The 9,119-nt window shown below is 47.6% G+C and overlaps 1 long non-coding RNA gene across 1 annotated transcript; it reads left to right on the top strand.

Annotated features, from left to right (window-relative positions):
- Window positions 1–1,517: 1,517 nt before the first annotated feature.
- Window positions 1,518–4,804, top strand: LOC148683645 (uncharacterized). The gene is made up of 4 exons (XR_015946849.1): window positions 1,518–2,884; window positions 3,600–3,656; window positions 4,177–4,506; window positions 4,650–4,804. It is a non-coding gene; the product is annotated as an uncharacterized LOC148683645 (long non-coding RNA).
- Window positions 4,805–9,119: the final 4,315 nt, after the last annotated feature.

The raw sequence follows: 9,119 nt of genomic DNA, 5'->3' as shown, positions 1-9,119 counted from the left end.
TGCCCAGATGCCTCGCACCACCCCCTCCAAGCACCTGGGAAGCAGCTTTACAAACTGTTTTCCCAGACATTTCCCATCTGTAAGCTCTTCCTCTGTTTTGCTTTTCTTTTCTGCCTCCCAGGTCCTAGGACAAGCAGGCCACATAGGCAGCTGCGGGTAGCGAAAGAAGGCAAGGCCGCAATTGGAGGCCGCAATTGAAGTCATGATGTGTTAATTCCATGGGGAATCCATTCTTCACACGTGCCAGGAGGTTGTGGCGCCGACCTGAACCAGAGGTAGGGTGGGGTGGGAGAAAATAATTGGGGGAGGGCCCATGGGAATCCCCTAGAGTGGATATTTATGCCAGGAGAATACAATGTCCTTCTTCTTTCCCGGGGCCATGGTTTGGGAGAGCCGCCTAAGTCTCCGGCCAAGAAGCAGCAGCAGCAGCCCAGCGGTGCCAGGGGAAAACCCAGCATTTGCAGGTCTGCTGTGGACTTCTGTGGCTCTCCCATTGCTGGGGACATGGACTGCCATTTCTTCATGCCAGCAATGGGACAGCCACTTCTCTTCCCCCCTGGCTATTGCCTTGGGGGACAGCCCCCCCCCCCGGAGCTGTCTCCATGGCTATGGCTTCAGACGTGCAAGAACCAATACCAGCCTACTCAGCGGCGTTGCAATAGGGGGCGATGGGGGCAGTACACCCCGGGTTCCACTCTGAGGGGGGTGTCACTTGGCGCCCTGACCCCCGCGACTCCCAAGCCGAGCCTCCAGCCTCCCAGACTTTTTACCGGGAGGCTGGAGGCTCGGCTTGGGAGTCGCAGGGGTGGGGGCGCCAAGTGGCACCCCCCACACACCGCACAGATTGGAGTCGTGGGGGGCGGCGACACCCCGCTACGTAACACGCATGAGCAGCGGGATGCTGCGCATGCATCGTTACATGGCGGGGTATCGTCCCCCACCCGCACCTCTAAAGCCGTGCGCCTCCAGCTACAAACTCCGGGTAGAAAGCCCGCCATGCATGCGTCGTTACGTAGCGACGCCGCGCCCCCTGGGTGCATGGCAATTTGCCGCCCCGGGTGCCGTGGCGCCTCGCTACGCCCCTGAGCCTACTAGTCCGAACCTAATTATTTTGGGAAATAGATAGTTTTCCATGTTTGTGCTTCAATTAAAACATATAGCTGTCCAGGACCACCTAGATCTCAAACAAGGGCATGTTGTGCTTCTTCTTGCCATCTTCTTCTTCTTTTCTTCTTTAGAAATGCTGCCCCCAAAACATTAACGCCAGAGCCAGGTTGAGAAATCTTATGAAATCTCAAAAGTTGACAGAAATATAATCCATTTCAGGTTCTATCTTTGCCTTCTTAGCCCATATTTCTCCTAATTTCTGCATCCCATGAAAATGTCCTTCCTGATATTCTAGCCAACACCAACCGGTGGCCTCAGTTACCCTAATGAACCTTAGAATAAAATAGATACATATATTTATCTGGAAGTCCTCCAACCAATCAGACTAACTGAGCTTGTTTCTTCCGTAGGAGAGAGGCACTCCAGAACAAAGGGGGAAAGGCTCACACTTCAGGTAGGTGGAAATGTCAACTGAGTGCCCAATATTATAGGAATGCTTCCTTCCCATGTCCCCCACCCTCATGCGCCAGACTGGTGCTAGCATGGCTGGGAGCCCGGCGCCTGCTGATGTCTCTGTTTTCTTTGCAGCGAGGGAGCCTTTCCCCAACATCTACTTTGTTCTGGCAAAATTCCTGAAGAGACATGACGACCCTCAGGTACGGGGGCAGAGGGAAGGAAGGGGTCCTTGTGAAACACCTTTTGGGGGGGGGGGTCATAGGAACACTCTCCTCACCTGTGGCTTCCAGGAAGTGTTTTTCAGAAGCATTTGTCCCTCCAAACGGGGTGGCTGAGCATAACCTTCACGGCTAGTTGCCTTGCATAAGCCACCTCATCCAAGATGCTCTTTTGGGGCATCTGATTCTCCTTGGCTTCCTTATTCCTGCAAGGAGGTGGCTCTTGCGAGATCAGCAGGGTGATCTTGTTCACTCTCCTTACAATGTTCCACCTGGTTCGCAATTGCACGTATACATCATTCCTTGACAATTACAGAAAGCCTGCAACTTTGGCGCATCTAACTCGTGTAAATTTGGCTTTTTGTTCTTGGCTCAAAAATCTAAAGAATCAAAAAGCGAGGCAGAAAGGCAGGTGTCTGAAACTTTGGCAATCCCACCCAGCCCTGGGCCCCATGTGTTTTGACCCTATTAGATTCTGGTTGGAGGCGTGATCTCCTGAACATAACCCCTATGAAAGTGGCAGGCTCCCTCTTGAGAGCATCCACCACACCGGACATTCAAAGGCCTCTTCTACCATTTTCACAGTCTTGGCTTCCACCAAGGAATCCTGGGAACTGTCATTTGTCAAGGACCCATCATTCCCATCAGTTACCGTTCCCAGCACCCTGAACACACTACAGGATTGCCAGGATTCTCCACGACTGTGGAGACAGAAGCCTTTTAATGTTTGGTGTGGCTGAGACAGCTGAATTGACAGCTGAGTTGCCGTTCTGTCCGTAGTGTTTGGCCAGTCACAGCCCATTCTCATAAGATGTCCTGCTTCCTCCACAGGGCCACACCTCCAGGGATGAGGCTCCAGCTCCAGCTCCCAGGATTAAGGGCGAGAGAACATCCCTGCGGCTCCCGGCTGTCAACCCTCGCGTCTCTTCCTCACTGCCCCTTCTCTGTGCAGGCATGGCAGATGCAGCAGCCAGAGTTTCTTCCAATTCATACAGCTGCTCAGATTACTTCTGAGTGAGAGGAGACTTTGGCTACTGCTTCTGAGCTAGGCCAGAGCCAAGACGCCCATACAGAGGCAAAGTGGGAAGAGCTATTAAGATCAGGTAAGTGGAAATGCTTCCTTCCCAGTTCCCCCACCCTCCTGCCCCAGACTAGTGCTAGCGTGGCTGGGAGCCAGGCACTGGCTGATGTCTCCGTTTGCTTTGCAGCGAGGAAAAGACGCAGCCTGGGAGCCGCCGCATCCTGGGGGGTGGGGGTGGGACTAGAGCCCAGGCAGTGGACACCTGCCTCAGAGGTACTGGGACAGGGGGGAGGGGGGAAGCCTTAGGAAACACACTAGAAGGGCCTGCAGGATCAGGCCAAGGGCCCATCTGGTCCCAGCCTCCCCTTCTCCCAGATAGATTTCTGGGGGAAAGCCACAAGCGGGATTCGAGCCCAAGAGCCTTCTGCCCACCTTGGACTTCCTGCAACGGCTTTTCTGAAGCATTGTCTCCTTCATCAGGACTAGTAGCCTTTGACTGCCCTCTCCTCTGTTCAGTCGCCTAATCCTCTTTTTTAGCCATGCAGTCAGAGATGCTCTTCTGCTGCATCTCCTGGCCACCTGATTGATCCTGCCAAAAGGCAGTTCTTGTGAGCTCAGCAGTGAGATCTGCTTTAAGTCCCTGGGGCGGGTGTGACAGCTGAATGGGCGTCCGTGGTGACGTTCTGTCACTGGCGTTCGGTCTGTGACAGCCCATTCATATGTTCAGGGATTCTTCCCTCCAAGCAGCCCTTAGCGTCGCGTTCTCCCCTGCTTCAAAGATACCTTCTTTCTTGCAGGAACTCCTTTGTGCACCACTGTGGCTGCTGCGGAAGCCTCCCAGGTAAAAGAAACAGGTAAGAGGAAGGGAAGCTTTGCATGGGGCGGGGAGAACACTCTACAAGTTGAGTGTATACGTTCATGCTGTGGATGCATTTCTGGAAAAAGGTGGACACTAATAAGACAGGTTTGGGAACTGGGGGACCTCCTACAGGTGATGCTGGACTACAGTTCCAAATGTCCTTGACCAGGGGTCAGCAAACCTTTTCAGCAGGGGGCTGGTCCACTGTCCCTCAGACCTTGTGGGGGGCCAGACTATATTTTGGAAAAAAAATGAACAAATTTCTATGCCCCACAAATAACCCAGAGATGCATTTTAAAGACACATTCTACTCATGTAAAAACACCAGGCAGGCCCCACAAATAACCCAGAGATGCATTTTAAATAAAAGGACACATTCTACTCATGTAAAAACATGCTGATTCCTGGACCGCCCGCGGGCCGGATTTAGAAGGTGATTGGGCTGCATCCGGCCCCCGGGTCTTAGTTTGGGGACACCTGTCCTTGACCATTGTCCTCTTTCTCCTGCTTTTCAGCTGAAAATGACAAAAAAACCAACCCCAGCTCTTGCTCCTTATGGGAGACAGAGCGCTCGCTTGGAATACGCGAGGTTTCCCAACGGTCAGAGTAAAACAGAATACAACCAAAGCAACATGAAGCAAAGCAGCAGAGGCGCCTGATTGTTTATTCAGATAAGAAAAAACTGCAGCAGGGTCCACACCAATCTCACGCAGGAGGAAGGCAAGACCCTGAACAAAAGTGGAACTGTACTTTTATACATTTCTGGACAATACGTACATCCCCTAGTTCCCACCCATGTCCTTTGTGAGGCGTCAAGAGGGAGATTACATTGGATGTGATAACAGGTAAGTATGGGTGTTAAGTAGAGTCAAGTGGTTGTTACAAGTGTCATGTTCATTATTCCTGTGTGCATGAAGCATTCTAGAACCAGAGATTTTGGGCAGGGTCAAGCGTTTTTAATGGCTATCCCCTTTATTTTGTTTGACAGGAGTGGACGTGCCGGAGGTGAGGCTGGAGTGAGACAGTATGGCAAGTCCAGGCGTGTACCCAGTATTCACCTTTATGTGGGGCATCAGCCTTTATTTTTGGAGAGGTGTCATAGTATTTCTGAATGGCTCTTTAATAAACTTTATTTTGTTTGAATTGTTGTGTGGTTACTGTGTAGACTCAGTAGATGCTCAGCACAGTTCCCTCACCCCATGCTCCCCCCCCCCAAAAAAAAACACAGTCTCTCTGCACACTGAGAGAGAGTCGCCAACTTCCAAGCCTCCCTACTCTGGAGTCACTTACATTCCGAGGAGACACCCAATTCCACTTTGTACCAAGGAAAGAGGCGCTTCCCAGCAGAGGGAAGGGAAGGGAAGGAAGCGGCAGCAGTCACTGCTGGGGCCAAGCCACTCGCTCAAAACAGAAGTGTGTACTCAAATCGGAGCACGTTCGGCTTCTGAAAAAAGTTCAAAAACCAGAACACTCATTTCCAGGTTTGAAGTGTTCGGGTTCCAAGTAGTTCAAGAACCAAGCTGTTCAAAAACCGAGGTACCACTGTATATGAAAGCATAATAAAACTTTAAACATTTTTTTTAAAAAACTTCCCTATGCAGGATTCCCTTCAGATGGCTCGGGGGTCAAAAAACTCCATACCCTCCAACATTTCTCCGATGAAAATAGGGACATTCTAAGGAAAAGTGGGACATTCTGGGATCAAATCAGAAACCATGATGGCTTCTCTGAATCAGGGACGTCCCTGGAAAATAGGGACACTTGGAGGATCTGTATTGATCCAGTCTTCTTTTAAAGCCCCCAAAGTTGGTGGCTGTCACTACTTCTTGTGAGAGCGAATGCTGACAGTTTGTCAGCAGCCCTGGAGAGCCAACTTGGGCCAGTGTTCACACTGTGCATTCAAAGCACTATGATACTACAGTTCTCAGAGTGGTTCATCAATCGATCCGTGTTTCCAAGGAACTCTGGAAACTGGAGCTCTGGGAGGGGAATAGAGGCCTCCTAACAACTCCCAGCACCCCAGAATTCTGTGGGGGAAGCCATGGCAGTTAAAAGTGGTGTGGATGTGGCCTCTGACTGTCTGTGTGTACAAATAAGATAGTTAGTGCAATCCACCCTGGATATCCCTGCTTTTATTCATGGACGGAGTCCGATCCCCTTGCGCATTATTCTCACACTCTTCACTCCCAGTGCTACTGAAGCTGAGTCATGCGTGAGGAATGCCAGGACTTCAGTGGGAGGAGTTGGGTCTCCCTGACCCAACAATGTAAGAGATTAAAGAAGCCTCTCCTGCCAATTGCAAGGGGAAGTAAGAAGGCGGAGAGGACGCTATGCCAGTTGGATAGGCCTATGTCTATCAGTGCCAACTTCGGCAGGTGATGGAGGAGAGAGACCTTTCTACAGCACAAAGTCCTTTTCTTATTTGTCTCCCCTGCAAAGAACACAGAAGAAAAGCAGAAAGGGGAAGTGCAGTGATTCTTCCTGTAATGTATGTGACAGTTATGACAGTTGGCACAGCTGTGACAGTTAGGTGATGAACAGATAGGACTGCAGGGTGGATGTTGTTCCTGTGTGTGTAACTCTTTAATAAACTATTAAACTATGACTGCAGTTTAGTAAAGACTGTTTTAGCAGCATTGCTTCCTCACTGCCGAAGTCCAGGGTTTCCTGGAGACATTACACTTCCCCCACCCTAGGTCTTAGATATATAATAAATATTCATAAATGTACAAGGCAAACACGTACATAAATATATAAACCAATGACTGAAAACAGTACAGAAAAAGTCCCGAGAAACCATTTTGACTCTTCCAAATTGACCTCAAATATTTGCCTGCAAGGAGGAAGGTCGAATGTGTCCATTTAAACTGTGTTCCTCATTCATTATATTCATCCTAAAATGTAACTTGCTTTCCTTAATACCTGAAATGTATAAACTGCCTTCCTCATTTTCCTTAATACCGGAAATGTATTCATTTAAATTGTATCTTTCAAATGCATCTTTTATCTTCTGTACTGAATGTATTCATCTTAAATGTACCTTTTATTCATATAATATGTAACAATTAAGCCTGCATCACCTTCAGTTAGTGATTTAACCTTCAGGATCCTGTTTTGGGTCCTTGGCTCAGATATTTTAATCAGGCATCCCCAAACTCGGCCCTCCAGCTGTTTGGGGACTACAATTCCCATCATCCCTGACCACTGGTCCTGTTAGCTAGCGATGATGGGAGCTGTAGTCCCAAAACAGTTAAAGGGCCGAGTTTGGGGATGCCTGATTTTAATACTATTTTATGTCTGTTAATGCTATTCTCTCCCTTCTCCTGAAACTGTCATACTATCAAAGCACGAACACAGCAAAACCAATTGTACATTATCTGCATATTGATAAGCCAGGAACCTCAAAGGTCCTTTCCTGCAGAGAAAGAAACAGGATCCTTAACCAAAGTTTCAAACATGGGAAAAGGCACACCTTTTGTTACACCCTTCCACCAAAAGGACACATCAAAAGCACACCTTTTGTTACACCCTTCCACCAACAGAACACATAAAAAGCACACCCAAAGTTTCACAAAAAAATAATTTCCTTATGTTAATCCTCCCCCTTCCCGCCTTTTCTGTATCATTGACTTGCATGTTATAAAAGAAAGGGAATTCTTTTGTTCAAGGTCCTCACTCTGCTTTCTGTACATGAGGTGGGGACCCTGTTGCAACAGATCTCTGGATCAGACTTCGCTTTTCGAATCCTGGTGTGGTCTCTGTCCTTTCTCCCTACTGGAACGGAGCCTTAGCAAACGTGCTCCTTCCCAGGGTTCAAGTCCTCCATATGAGGCTGGGGACCCCTTCCAGGGAGCAATTAATAAATATTTATTTCACCTCCAACATGACACTGCCCCAAACTGGGACACCATCTTCCTGCACAGCACTTTGGGGGGCATGTTGACCAAAAATGCATGTTTTTGGGTACCACACAAAACCACTGCCCCCCAAAATAGGGGAGGGGTAAGATTGCAGCACCCCAAATGGCCACCACGCTCTCATGAGCAAAACCAGGACGTACTGAGACAGTGGGGAGGGGAGGGGGTATGGCCTACTGCAGCAAGCTGTGGGGCAGAGGGCAACTCGTTACCTGGTTGGGGAACTAGCATCCAGCTTGTGGGTGCCGACAGAAAAAAGAACCCACAGGAATCCATGCCCTTTTCAGAGTTGTGGGCAGAGGTAATCTTGGCACTGAATGTAAAAGTTATCTAACGGGAAATGGGGCATGATGTGGGAGGATCTGTGCCCAAGCACCTCACCCCACTGATGCCGATTCTCTCTCTTCTTCTTTTTTCAAATAATTTTTATTCATTTTAAACCACATTTAAACCACATACCAAAAATAAAAACAGGAATCAAAGATATAAAAATAGAAAGAAAAAAAAAAGATAATCCAATATCAAATCTTATTTCTTAACGTTGCAGACTTCCTCGCATCTCCCTCCTTGAATTCATTTTTTATAACTAAATCATGCAGTTTTCATATATCATCAATACTATCTCAAAATCTCTTAATTCTAACATCATACCTTATGCCTTAAACATTAATTCTTAAACATTTATCACTACATAAATCCTTCTCACTTAAACTCAATCTATTACTAAACTATACCCAATTTACTCCAAAGCCAATATTCCCTACCCAAAAATATCCATACAATCAATTTCTATATCTTCTATTTATAATCCCACATTTAAGACTACCGTAATTCAACCCCCTCCTTGGAATCAGTGTCTCCAGAAATTTCCGCTAGCTCCTTAGAACATTCCAGATTCAGACCATCTTTATCCATCCAATGAAATCTTAAATAAACAACCTTCACCCCACTCCTACTCTGACCCAATCCAACCCTTGCTCAACCCTCTTCTTCAGCTGTTGCTTTCCCAACTCTTTAACTTTGCTCCTATTCCTTCCATTTTTACTTCCCCGATTAATTCCTCTTCCCTGTTTTATACTCTTCACCTTCTGTCCCCAACATGCACCCTGCCCCCCCTCTCTCACTGGACAGGCAGCATTCCATGTTGGTTCTTTTTAAGGGAACTTTTGAATCAAGCACAAATCCTGTTCCCCCTCTCCCACCAGCGGAACAGTAATTTCCTTCCCTTCTTCTTCTTCTTCTTCTTCTTCTTCTTCTTCTTCTTCTTCTTCTTCTTCTTCTTCTTCTTCTTCTTCTTCTTCTTCTTCCTTATATTTTTCAGAGCTCAAATCTAATAATTTGAAGTTAAAGTCTGTTGGTTCAGCTATCTTCTCCTTTGGGGTTAATGTTTTTCCATTAGGGTTACACATCTCCTCTTTAAGTTCCAAGATTTTTTCCAAAATTAGATCCCAAAGTAGATTTTCAGTACAATATCTTCAAAATCCTCAAAATCCAATGCCTTCTCTTCCATCATGCTGTTCTTCTCCAATTCCATGGGTATA

This window comes from Zootoca vivipara, chromosome 13 (assembly GCF_965207765.1).
Source record: "Zootoca vivipara chromosome 13, rZooViv2.hap1.1, whole genome shotgun sequence".
Classification (NCBI taxonomy): Eukaryota; Metazoa; Chordata; class Lepidosauria; order Squamata; family Lacertidae; genus Zootoca; species Zootoca vivipara.
Note: the sequence above shows the minus strand (reverse complement) of the source record. Positions and strands in the feature narration are given on the sequence as shown.